The 14,022-nt window shown below is 38.6% G+C and overlaps 1 protein-coding gene across 2 annotated transcripts in view; it reads left to right on the forward strand.

Moving 5' to 3' along the window:
- The window catches only part of LOC146002528 (calcium/calmodulin-dependent protein kinase kinase 1), a 596,212-nt gene that overhangs the window by 562,104 nt on the left and 20,086 nt on the right, over nucleotides 1-14,022 (forward strand). The gene's annotated exons all lie outside the window — the stretch shown is intronic.

Here is a 14,022-nt window from a genome sequence, read left to right on the forward strand (position 1 = left end):
TACACACTTTATACTATGCAGTACACGTGTGGAATAATATTGTAGTTGTTTCAATTGTAAACACCGTGGATGGTGTAACTCGACGTGTCTTTCGTGCTGTATATATAATACATTGTAATCGCAAAAGCTAACTGAAATGTTCCATGAAATGCTTTCGTGTAAACTACTATCTGCTATAACATTTTTGGAAGCATTTACATAGCATTTATGCTAGCAAAAATGTTAAAAGAAGTGCTTCCGTCTAAAGCGGGCCTTAGGGGTGCGAATTAGAAAATCGTGTTCTTCAGCCGCGTATTGTAAAGTAACAAACTATAACAATTGTAAAGCAAGTGTCACCAACTCATTGTCAAGGAAAACTCAACCATACTTTGTGTCATTGACGGCCACAGGATGTTTTCCTAGGAGGTAGAACGCTTCCAGTTTGAAATAATCGTTTTCCTGCAATACCCTCCTCACTGTGCGAATTAAACTTTTTGCTTTGTGGGGGATGCACACTCATTGTCGTGTTTGTGATTTCATTTCGGGAATTACTGTAGTTTTTTTGGGAGGAGGTATGACAATTTGCAATGTTACCGGCCTGGCGGTTCTAATAGTAATAGAAAGTTGGTTGCAACCTAGGCCATTAAATTTTATGATGAAATTTACACGTAATTTTGAAACAATACATATGTTTACATTCTAGGGAAACCAAAACTCCTACACAAAAACATCCATCGAACTAGTAATACCGAAATAATGACGACATTTCTTTTGTGAACCTACAAGTTTCTTGTGAACTTGAATACATGTCAAATATCAGAACTATGCCATGAAAACTTTAGTGGAAAACAGTCTGCTGTTGGCTCCGTGAATTGTTGTTGCAAAATTGTGTTATTTTTTTTTTCAATTCACAAGGCTACATACTCTTCAACAAGGAAACTTTTCATAACTGGACCATTAATGGACACAAATGTTAAGAAATGGTATACTGTATGTTTTCAATTCCCATTATCTTTGAGGGGGTAACACCATTCCTGGCAGGGATAAAAATAATTATCTTTTGCCAGGGATAAAATTCTTTGTGAGGGTGAAATCCCCGGGATCCCCCCGTTAATTCGCACACTGGCCCTCCTAATAATTAACGGAAATCACTGTAACCGAAATGAAATGACACGTGTGACTGACATTCATTATCCACGGAGGTCCGTGGCGTCCCCTTCCAACTGTTAAGCTTTGCCTAATTGTTATTCTTGGCCAAAAATATTGATCAATTAATAGAAGTCTTTCCCTGATTACAAACTTTATTCATATCCTTTATATGCAATGTAGAGATGTGAAAGTGGTGCCAAAATGTTGGAAAACTAACCAAGTTTATTTGTTGCAGGTTTCAGTAATGTGGCTGTAGTGTAGCAGTGTCAGTGCCAAGGAATCCGAAATTAATGCTCTTGACATCGGGTGGCATCTTTGCATACAATTCTAGACGAAATAATTCTGTACATTTGAAAGTTCCTCTGCACTGTTATTGGTGACCGGGTCTCGTGATACCAGAGGACATGCTGAGCTTTTTCCTGATTTGTGAACATTTCCGGTTTTCTGGGCACTGGCACTGCTACACTACAGCCACGTTACTCAAACCTGCAACAAATAAACTTGGTTAGTTTTCCAACATTTTGGCACCACTTTCACATATCTACCTTGCATATAGCGGATATGAATAAAGTTTGTAATCAGGGAAAGACTTCTGGGACACCCTGTATATCAATACATTTAATGCATACGCTTATAAAGGCCTCCCCGCTAACATAAAGTCTTATTCTCTCACTTTGTAATCAAGGATTCGGGTTCGATAACAGTTGGGCTCTTTTTGAGTAGACTCTTCCCCATTCCGGGAATTGCTTCCACCGCCGCGGCGTTAATTCCACGCTTCTGCCGGTAATTAATATTTTCCCTGCAATTATCCGATGAAGTTCCGTAAAGGACGTCCAACTGCGGAAGACCAGGAGATGGACAATCGACCACATTACCCGCGACATATGAAGTGGGTTGGTAGAATGTGTCTTCCTAGTTCTGCTTTTGCCTTCAAGAAAATTTTGACCTTGTTCTATTTTCGCCATTTACCGTCGTTTCTTCTTTCACTGTTGGCTAATCGCGACGATGTGGATGAGTTATGATTGACGAAGGGCCACTCGCAAAGAACACCCATTTCGAACCCGAGACCCCTGGCGAAGTAGCGCGCTGTGTTAACTATACTCCGCCACGGAAGTCAGCATTTTAAAGGAGAGAAGCGGCGATTAATTGCAGGGTGTAAGTTTTCTTACAGAGGACTGGATTCGTGGAACAAGCTATCTCAATATCTGGATGGGACTTCATAAACTATCCCGACGAGATAATTGACTCGACGCTGCGCCTTCTAAACCGGCGGCTGGAAATCAACGAATCAACAAAAGGTCCTGGGTTCTGTAATAATCTTTAAATTAGGCAAAACGTTAACGAACAAAACAACATTTATTTAACTTATAACTTCATGTTATAAAAACTACATGAAAGACATTCAACAAAGACAAAAGACAATCCCTCTCCAACTCGACTTGTTCACAGTATCTTTTCTACAATCTTTTATCTTTTTCTTAACTTCTATCAATTCTCCCCCTCTAACAAAAAAAATCATTCATAGGTCTTGTTACCAAAGGTAAGTTGTAGTCTATCCGGCTCCTTCTTGTTTCTAGAAGATCTTCGAAATTCTCTGTTTTCTATGTTCCTCGCTTCCGCAGGTAGAACTGCCTCTGGTTCCCCATGTCCTGGTGCTGCCTCTGTATACATTGGAAACGTCCAAAAGTCATCCAACTCCTCTTCTTTCATCTCAACCTCCAATCTCTGACCTTTATAGTTGTTCTTAAGCTTTCCCACTTGATGTCTGTGCACTCGTTTTGTAAATCCATTTTTAAGTTTCACTTCTAAAAGCCTTGCTCCTACTCTCTTAATCACCTGAGCTTTTATAAACTTAGGCACTAAGGATGGAAAATTTTTTACCCAAACTATCTCTCCTGATCTTGGCATCCAAGATTCTGCCTCATATTTATTATTTTCTATCTTTTCATCTATTTGGCAATTTAGTAAGTTGAATATACTTCTCGGCTGATAACTCATAATTCTTTCTGCTGGAGACATTCCTAATCTTTGCCACTTCGAAAATCTTAGATAGTATAAAATACTATCTATACTTTTTGTCCAGTCAATTCTACGTCCCACATTTCTACTTTGAAAATATTTCTTTCTTAATAAGCCTTTAACAGTCTGCACCCACCTTTCCGCTAAACCATTACTTTCCGGATTCCAAGGCGGTGAATGTACCAATCTTATTCCATGCTTTTCACAAAATTTCTCAAATTGATTACTCCTGAAAGGCGGTCCATTATCTGACACAATAACAGAAGGATAACCAAATATCTGGAAATTTCTGTTTAAACATTCTATAGTTTCTTCTCCATTTGTCGATCGCACCTGCCATATTTCTGTCCATCTAGAGCAACTATCAATGAATAGCAAAAATTTCCTTCCTCCGTATTCAAAAAAATCAACATGTATTCTCTGAAAAGGAATCTCTGTTTGTTTCCATCCGACATATTTGTTTTTCGATGTACTTCTTTGAAAACTATTGCATTCTACACATTGATTTCCCAACCTTTCAAGATCCTCGTCTATTAAAGGCCACCAGTAGAATTCTCTAGCCATCATCTTCATTTTAGGTGTACCTACATGTTCTGCATGTAACAGCTTCAACACTGTTTCCCTGCATTCTTTAGGAATTATTATACGTCTTCCCCACATAAGGCATCCTTTGTTCATGGTTATTTCATTCTTCCTTCTATAATAATGTAAGATCACAGTATTTTGAAACTCTTTTGGAAGTGAATTAGGCCACCCAACATCAACCCATTGTACAACTTTTTGTAAAATGTCATCTTCTTTCGTCTTCTTTACTATGTTATCTAACAATAGAGGTTCAATTTCAAAGGTGTCAATATAATTTGAAGATTCCTCAGCATCCCCTGTGTCTTCCTCTATTGGCAATCTAGATAAAAAATCTGCTACATCTACACGTTTTGTGTAAACAATTGTGTATGAGTATTGTGATAATAACAAGGCCCATCTTTGCAAACGTGAACATGCTAACGATGGAATTGCTGCTGCCTCTCCAAAGATATATTTTACAGGTAAAGAATCACTATAAACTATGAAATGTTTTCCATAAAGATATTTATGAAATTTCTTTATGCCAGTCACTAAAGCTAACGCTTCCCTTTCAAATTGGCTGTAATTTCTCTCTGAAGGCGCTAGTGTCGCCGAAGTGCAGGCAATTGTTTTCAATTCACCCTCAATCTTATTACACAACTGAGCCCCAACTCCTACACCACTTCCATCTACAATCAATACAATATCTTGATCTGGATTGTATGGAGTTAATATCTCAGCTTTTCGCAATGCTTCTTTGGATTCAAGAAATTCCGCTTTATGTCGATCTGTCCACGACCACACTGCTCCTTTCTTTAGCAATTCATAAAGACGTGTTATCTTCATAGCGAACTTTGGCATGCTCCTATGATAAAATGAAATCATTCCTAAATATGACTTCAATTCCTTAACGTTTGTTGGCTCTGGACAATTCAATATTGCTGTCTTATTCTTGATTAAAGGTTGAAAACCATTACTAGATATCCTGTAACCTAAATAGTCTACCTCTTTTTTGAAGAACTGACATTTATCGAGATTAACTTTTATATTGTAATATGTCAATCTATCCAAAACTAGTTGTGTGTTATTGAAACATTCTTCTTCTCCACGGCCTGTTATAATTAAATCATCCAGGTAGCATTTGGCGAATGTATAATCTAACAGTACTTGATCCATTGTTCTTTGGAAAATCTGTGCACTGCAGCTTAAACCCATTGGTAACCTGTTATAAGTGAACAATCCCCATTTAGTATTGAGCACCAATAACTTTTTAGCACTCTCATCGAGTAATAGTTGAAGATATGCTTTGGTCAGGTCCAATACTACATATGTGTCTGCATTCACTAAAGAATTAAGTAAATCATCCACTCGTGGCAAAGGATAAGTTACTTTTTCTACCACTTTATTGACAGTTACCTTAAAATCAGAACACAGCCGTAGATCACCATTATTTTTCTTTACTACCACTAAAGGTGTACCCCAATCAGAATACTGAATAGGTGACAAAACTCCCAATTGAACTAAATTATCCAATTCAGCCTTTACTTTCGGTTGTAAACTGTATGGAACTTCGTATGCTTTTTTGAATATCGGAACTGCTCCCTCCTTGATTGGTATTGTAGCTTTAAATTGCTTAATAGGCTCACAAATATTACCAGAAAAAACTTCTTTGTACTTATTTATTAAGTATTCAACTTTCTGATTAGTAAAAATTGGTTGCTTAGATACTGTTAACAAACAACTGTCCCTAGAAATCGTTAACTGAAACCAAGATTTCCAATCTGGCCATAATTTATCCAACCAGGTCCTTCCTAAAATAGGTGTTTTCAATTTATTTCGGGAAATGTACAAGGGCATTTTAATCCTCCATTTTCTAACTGCACATCCAGCATAACTCTCCCTACTATTGGTAGTGGTCTCCCATCTGCATTCCGTAAAGTGAGAACACTCTTTGTAACTGGAATGTTCCTAAAATTCGTTGTATGGAATTCCTCATCCCAAACAGATACTGCTGCACCCGTATCCACTTCGAATTGGACCTGTTTGCCATTGCACATCAACCTAACTAAACAATTATCAGTTTCACTTCCAGAGCTACTCATTTCAACATCCGATTTTTGTACATATAATTGATTCTTATGTACTTTATTCTCATGTGAAGGTTCACTTGAATTCTCATTAAGACTCATTAAGTCTAACCTACTTTTCTTATTACCGTACACAGGTTGTTTAACTTCCACATGTACGCCGTTTAACAACAAAGGCTTCATAGATGTATCAACATCTGATTTAACCCTAGTTGCAGATTCATTTATAATAACGTTGCTATTTTTGTTCTTACAGCACCGCTGAAAATGACCCTTTAATCCACATTTAAAACAATGCACATTCCAAGCTGGACATTTGTACTTTTCGTGTACATTATTACACCTTGAACATTTAAAAGCACCTCTCTTACTTTGCTGGCTAACTGTTTCATCTTTTTGTACATGATGTACATTACTGAATACAGTCTTATCTTTTTGATAAAACAACCTCACATCTTGCTCTACCATTTCCATGGTTGATGATAAAGATACAGCTTTTTCAAAATCAAGCTCTGGTTCAGCTAATAATTTCTTTCTTGTTACTTCACTACGTATGCCAAAAACTAATTGGTCTCTCATCATTTCATTAAGAAACGTACCAAATGAACAATTAGCTGCTTGATGCTTCAAACATATTACAAATTCAGATAACGTTTGCCCTTCCTCTTGTCTCAACAAATGAAACTTATACCTTTCAGCTATGACATTTCTTTTAGGCTTAAAATGAGTTAGTAACAAAGTACATAATTCTTCATATGTCTTGTGTGGAACTTTTGCTGGTGCTACTAAATCACTTAGTATATCGTACACTCTTCCGCCAGCTACGGAAATTAATGTACAAACTCTTTTATCTGCTGCAATATTATTTGCCAAACAGAATTGGTCAAATCTTTCAATGTATGTTTGAATATTGCCACGTTCCACATCGAACTGTTCAAAAAACTGTACATGATTACTAACCTCCATTATTCATAGCTTCTTATTCATAATAAGACTAATCTTCTTATACACATTATTCTTGGTACCTTCGTTCCATATCCCATCCTCGTCGCCAATTGTAATAATCTTTAAATTAGGCAAAACGTTAACGAACAAAACAACATTTATTTAACTTATAACTTCATGTTATAAAAACTACATGAAAGACATTCAACAAAGACAAAAGACAATCCCTCTCCAACTCGACTTGTTCACAGTATCTTTTCTACAATCTTTTATCTTTTTCTTAACTTCTATCAGGTTCGATAACCGGTGGAGGCACATTGTGGCTCGTATCCCACTTTAAAATGCAGGTTCGGTCCGGATTATCCCATCTGTGCATGAAGTGAACTGAAAACAAACTTGCATTCGGCTGTCATCGTCTACTTCCATGACCCAGATTTCCATCCGAAGAAGGCAAACTCAGCAAAAGCAACGCTTGGCAACGTTTTTTCAGGGCAACCGATGTTGTTACTAAAACGTTGTCTCAGAGACGCCGATGTTCCTAGAACGTTGTCTCGAGGGAGCCGATGTTGTTCCTGGAACGTTGTCTCAGGGGAGCCAATGTTGTTCCTGGAACGTCTCAAGGGAGCCGATGTTGTTCCTGGAACGTTGTCTCAGGGGAGCCAATGTTGTTCCTAGAACGTTGTCTCAGAGACGACGATGTTGTTCCTGGAACGTTGTCTCAGGGGAGCCAATGTTGTTCCTGGAACGTTGTCTCGGGGGAGCCGATGTTGTTCCTGGAACGTTGTCTCGGGGGAGCCGATGTTGTTCCTAGAACGTTGTCTCGGGGGAGCCGATGTTGTTTCTGGAACGTTGTCTCGGGGGAGCCGATGTTGTTCCTAGAACGTTGTCTCGGGGGAGCCGATGTTGTTCCTAGAACGTTGTCTCGGGGAAGCCGATGTTGTTTCTGGAACGTTGTGAGCCGATGTTGTGCCTAGAACGCTGTCCCAGGTGAGCCGCTGTTGTTCCTCGAACGTTGAATCAGGGGAGCCGCTATTGTTCATAGAACGTTCACACTGCAATTGAAATTGCCACTAGCTACAGCGCACATCCTCCCGAAGACGATTGGCAGATATCAGTAGCGCCCAAAGTCACCCGCCAGTATATTTGGCAACGCCGCTGTTGTCTTGACACTAACTGAAGAACCTCATAGAAATTTTATGGCATCATTTGAGCTTTAGTTTGGAGATAAAAACTTTGTGAATTTCGTTAAGACGAAGTAAAGGTAAAGGACTAATTTTGTGACTACCATAACTGACGTAGATTCAAAGGAAGGAGAGAGAGAATGAATGAAAGAAAGAGAGATAAGAGGCGCGAGAAAGAAAGAAGAATTGAGAGAGAGAGCAAAGGAGGAGATAGAGGAGGGGAGGAGACTTCCTTATCTCTTTCTTTCTCTCTCTCTATCTCTCTCTCTCTCTCTCCCCTCTCCCACCTCAGGAGAAGAACGATAGAAGTAAACACAGAGAGAGCGAGAGGTAAGCTCTTGTTTCCTCTCCCATTCCATTTCTTTCCATTTTCTCTCTCTTTCCCTCTTTCTCTATTCATCTCCTTATATTATCTTTCTTTCCCTCTAGCTCTCTATTTCCACTCTCTCTGAAGAGAGAGGAAGAAGGCGAGAAAGATATATATATATATATATATATATATATATATATATATATATCGTATTCTCTCTTTCATCTTAAAAGAGAGAGAGAGGGGGGAGGGATAAAGAAGAAAGGTGTTCCTTTCTTCCCATATTTCCTTCTTTTCTTTGTATATTCGATGATTCTTTCACTCTCTCTTCTTATCTCTCTCTCTTCCCCCCTCTTAGAGATACAGGAGAGTAGAGCGAGAGAGAGAGAAGAATGTGTATAGTCGTAAATTGTCATTTTAACTACATACCTCGGAGGACTAATCCGATATCACATTCCAGAGAAATTATCAAATGTTTCAAGATACGATCTTCCATAACATAATCTTGTAAAATACACTTTGTTGAACTGGAATTTTGTTTCCCTTCAGCTAGGGAAGAATCTTTACATTCTACCTAATAGTACAGTATTGACTCCTTGTATAATCGCTATTCCTGATATTCCATTTTTATTTTTCTGCATTTTGTTTTGACTTTCAGCTTCGTTTCCCACTCCCAGCGCGAACAACAACTCCGTCCGTTCGCAAAAAACTTCACAATGGACAGCTTCGAATTGCGAGTCGAGCGTAATGAAAGTGGGTATACTTTACATTTGCACATGCGAAAAACCGTGCACACAAAACCCGTCCACTACCGCAATGCGCCATTCTCTTGAGCTGATGAAGTGGGAAGCTGTGAAAAGCCGACTGGGCAGGAGTTTTCAGATTGAATTCAGCAGGGAAATTCTTTAGTGAGCTCATATTTTGGAAACTCGCAATTTGCTACCCGTTGTTGAATTCTAGAGATACGCTCTTTTAAAGATCTTGCTTTCTCTGTATAAAAGAAGTTCCTTCACGTTGGCTGACATGTAAGAAGAAAGCGGGTGTTGCCAGGGAATGGGCGAGGGTGGGTTCTAAGCCTTTCTACGGGGTGTTTATTAACCGCGAAAGAGATTAAGCGCGAAAGGGCAGAACCGCGAATCGTAACACCATATTAAACGCGCAAGGACCAGGAGCGGAACGGAACAAGCGCGAAATGAATAAACGCGATAGGTTTAATCGCAAAACCAAAACTGGACACAGGAATAAGCGCGAAAGGAAGCACCGAGAAACGGATTAATCGCGAATCCAAAGTAAAACACAGAAATAAGCACAGAAATAAGCACGAAAATCCGAGGAACGGATTAATCGCGAAACCAAAATTGAACACAGGAATAAGCGCGAAAGGAGGGGATTAATCGCGAAACCAAAATTGAACACAATAATAAGCGCGATAGAAAGAAACGAGAAACGGATTAATCGCGAAACCAAAATTGATCACAGTAATAAGCACGAAAGGGAAAACCGAGAAACTAATTAATCGCGAAACCAAAATTGAACACAGGAATAAGCGCGAAAAGAAGATCCGGAAAACGAATTAATCGCGAAACCAAAATTGAGAGAAAGAGAACGAATAAGACACATAAATGGAGAACCTGGCAAAGATATAAAGCAAAGGTAGAGGGAAATCAAAATTTCGCACATTAAGGTTAAATTTTCAAAATTTTACCAAGGATCTTTAGTTTCTTTCCCGCACTTAAAATGTAATTAACATTTTGTATCGCAAATCATTTAATTGACTTTATAATAAACAACGCATGCTTAGAAATTACCCAGAACACACCACGTAAAGGTGGCTGATATTTCTATTTATTACATCTCATTCATTCTCTCTGTGTGTCGATGGGGGGGGAGTTGGAGGGTGTGAAATCCGGGGGACAGGGGAAATGCCCCAACCAAAAATCGTGTCCTAAAAAATCTCTTCGAAAATTGAAAAATCGAATATTTTTGGGAAGGTTTTGGAAATTTAACCTTATGAGCGAGCTGAAGATGTTATCAGATTTTGATTTTTTCCCCGTGCGTTACTACTTGCAACAATGAAATTTTCCAACTATTAGGACTTTGAAGTGATTTTTTTTTTTTACTCATCCTAGCAGGATGAGAATTCTTGCAGTGTTGAAGAACCAAAAATAAATCTCGCTGATACATTTTGCACGTCTCGTTTCTGTATCATTTCCGTAAAACGAATACATTTACAGGATAAAATATTTCATGTTGTTATGGAAATGTCCATTATCTTGTCACTATGGTAACCAGGCATCTATCTAGAAATATATTTGGGGGGGTCTGAACTAAGTGTCTCGGTAATAATAATAGTAATAAAAATAATAACAATAGAAATGATCATGATAATAATAACAATAATGTTTAAATTAGAATAATTATATTACAAGTATATGGTGAAAGAATTCTTTCGAAAAATGCTCAAAAAAATGATACGAAGAATTATATTTCTGAAATAATAAATAGAATTATTCCTCATCGTTGTCCTATTATAACTTGATTTGTATGTAGTCCCTGATATGTCCCTTCTCGTGAAATATCTCGTCATCAGTGAATTATTGTAAGAATTATAAATGTTATTCCTGCTTTAATAATATATTTTGTTGATGAAATCATCTAATTACCCCTGTAGTTGATATTATTGCTCTGATGGCTCCTGTTGCTGGTCATGGTTTTAAATAAATTATATAATTAAATAAATACTAATTAAAATATTTAAATTAATTAATATTATATTGTTATTATTACAGGAAGAGATAAAAAAGACTGTACAAGAATAGAGATATAACAGCACGTATTCATTATCTAACTTGGCATATTCTAATGTCTCATATTACCCCAGAAAATAGGGTAACTTCGTCATCTCTGCTTACTTTCCTAGCAGGTCAAAATTACCCCCATGAAGAGGTAAGATCGTCACGCAAAATGGTATGAAATGCAAAATATATCCTCTTGTCATACTAGTGACGTTTGTGTGTCTTTTATTCTTAATTTTTTTATTGGTTTTTAAACATTGAAATCTTACAACGTGTTTGAAAACAAGACAAGTTCAGCACATGTATCATAAGGAAACAAACATCAAGGTGTTTGTTCCACCAGCTGCTGCTCCTACCAACATCTATCCGTCTCATGACGAATTTTCCCTCAAAGACGTTGCATGAAACAAGTGCTCTGGCAAAGAAATTCATGTCATATATAGATGAAGAATTGAAATAACAAAAAAAAAAAAGGATTTTATATCCAGTTGGTGGAAAATTAAGTTCCTGATTAATATTTTATGCATATTGTCATAAATAATAGTGTTGGGCTACTGTCCTTCAAAGCCATATGATCCCAATATATAATCCTTGCCTTGAAATAAGTTCAGAGGAAATTAATAACAATATATTACGCAGTAAATGCTAAAGAAGCCTATTTTCATTATAATTTTAGTACTTGGTAAGTCTTTGTGGGGGGGGGGGGTGCGAACCCCTTGGACCCACTCCTAAATACGTAGTTGGTGGCAACACTGCGTTGAAATTTCGAAGGGATTCATTTGGCTTCATCTTGTGGCTCTGTAAGATCCTTCTCTGTGTGCAGAAACAATGCAGTTACAAATGGCGTTTCTGTTCGCTCAAGATTCAAGCTATGATTGCGCCTGGAGATACTGTCTACCTCGTTTCAAACTGTTCAAACCCTGCAGTAACTTTTCCATGTATCTCCCTAAATCAGTCATCTTGACGAGACAGCAAGAGAAACATTCCTTTCACGAGAAGTTTCGGAGTTAATTTCATTTCGTACGAAGTTTCAGCGCAGTTTGCTGTGTAACTTGAGTTGAAATTTCAGCCACTTTAAAACAGAAGTATCCCGTTTTAACTTCCAACAGCGCCTTAATGGGAAATTCTCCCCTAACAAGTGTGTCTTAACTTGATAGAGAGGAAATGTATATTATAAACTTAGTTTCCTCTAGTATAAATAGGAATAGGGTTCGGATTTTCGCCTGTTTGCAAAAATGTCGGCAAATGCTGACGAGAAAAGAAGTAGTTCAAATATTCACAACCAGGTCTGAATGTGGCGCTGAAATCGGGTGCACAGTGAACAGTATCCCGGGAAACGCTTCGTCTGTCCATTGATCACACTGCCATAAATTACTGGATGTTGTTTCTTCAGCGCCACATTTCAAGCTGGTGGTAAGGTAAAGCTTCCTGTGCATATAGCACTGTGCCATGAAGGCATATTTAAGGTTTGTCTTTAAGTCCACTTTATGCACAGATAGGCTAATCGGGATTAGACCTACAGTTTAAAGTGGGATCCGAACCACTATGTGCCTTTACTGGGTGGCATATTTAGGGGATGTGTCGGTAGGGTCGTACACATTTTCGACATAGGCCATTTTGGAGGTGATGTGATCAGTACCATGCTACAACCGTCTTAACACACCCCCCTTCCCCGGGTTGACCAAGGAACTCATTGATTTGAGGCTGGGTGAGCCGCTTTATGCGGGAGCAAGGCCGAAAAAATTCCGACCTTAGACCCCCCGCCCCGTAAATCGAACCTGGGTCTCCTATGAACTAGAACCCACGTTTAAAAGCTTTTAAACTGCCTATAGGGGGGGGGGGGAGAGTGTGATAATAGGGACTAAAAGATTCGAGATCAAAGCACTGAAAGAAAAACATAGGGTAAATCACTTCCAGAATTGAACACTTCCATAGCAGTATTATATACGAGGGTAAGTCAAAAAGTGAATGCACTCATTTTTCACAGCAACAATACGAAACTTACACTGTCATCATTTTTCAACATAGTCACCCTGCACTTTAATACACTTGGTCCAACGTTCCACAAGCTTTCCGATGCCCTGAGAAAGAAAGGTTTTCGGTTGAGAAGCAGCCACGTATGCACCGCTTCGTTCACCTGTTGATCTGTGGCGAATCGACGGCCTCTTAAAGCATCTTTAAGTGGACCAAACGGATGGTAATCGGACGGGGCGAGATCGGGACTTTATGCAGGATGCTCCAACACCTCGAAGCCCAGATTCTAAAAAGTTTGAGCGGTGGGGCGACGATATTGGGACGCGCGTTGTCATGCAACAGAAGAACGGATTCCGACAATCGACTTTATGAATGTTAAGCCTGTTATGTATAATTTCATATGCAGAACCATGGCTAATGTGCATATGGTTTGCCACTTATCAATAGTCACTCGTCGGTTATTCAGAATCAGTACACGGACTTGCTCAATGTTGTCATCAGTAGTGGATGTAGCTGGATGTCCTGCTCTTTCCTCGTCCTTCGCGCTTGTTCGACCGCTTTTGAACTTCAATCCCCTGGTAAATACTTCGCCGCGGAAAACATTGTCACCGTATTGTGCTGAAAGTCTTCTATGGATTTCAAGTTCCTCGTACACCTTCAGACCACAAAAAAACGGATTACGAAACGCCGTTCTTCTGTGGTGCACACGGACAGTAGCGCAGCCATGTTCACTTCGCAACAGTGCAGAGCGAACGGAAGTGATGATGCTGTAACTTACCACAAGCGAAGACTATCGTCCCATCTATCGGCTTGCAAGCGCAGAAAGCTGTACAGCCAACCTACAGACGAAAAGAAGAAAAGTTCATTTCCTTTTTGACTTGCCCTCGTATTTATGCATTATTTATTGTTTTCAACAGAAACGTTTAAAATTCTCTGTTCTCTTACCTTATGAAATGATTGAAGAGATCTAGTATATATAAATAATTAGTTACTACAAATTACTACAGTGTCATGAATTC

This window comes from Lepisma saccharinum, chromosome 18 (genome assembly GCF_977018435.1).
Source record: "Lepisma saccharinum chromosome 18, izLepSacc3.1, whole genome shotgun sequence".
NCBI classification, from domain to species: domain Eukaryota; kingdom Metazoa; phylum Arthropoda; class Insecta; order Zygentoma; family Lepismatidae; genus Lepisma; species Lepisma saccharinum.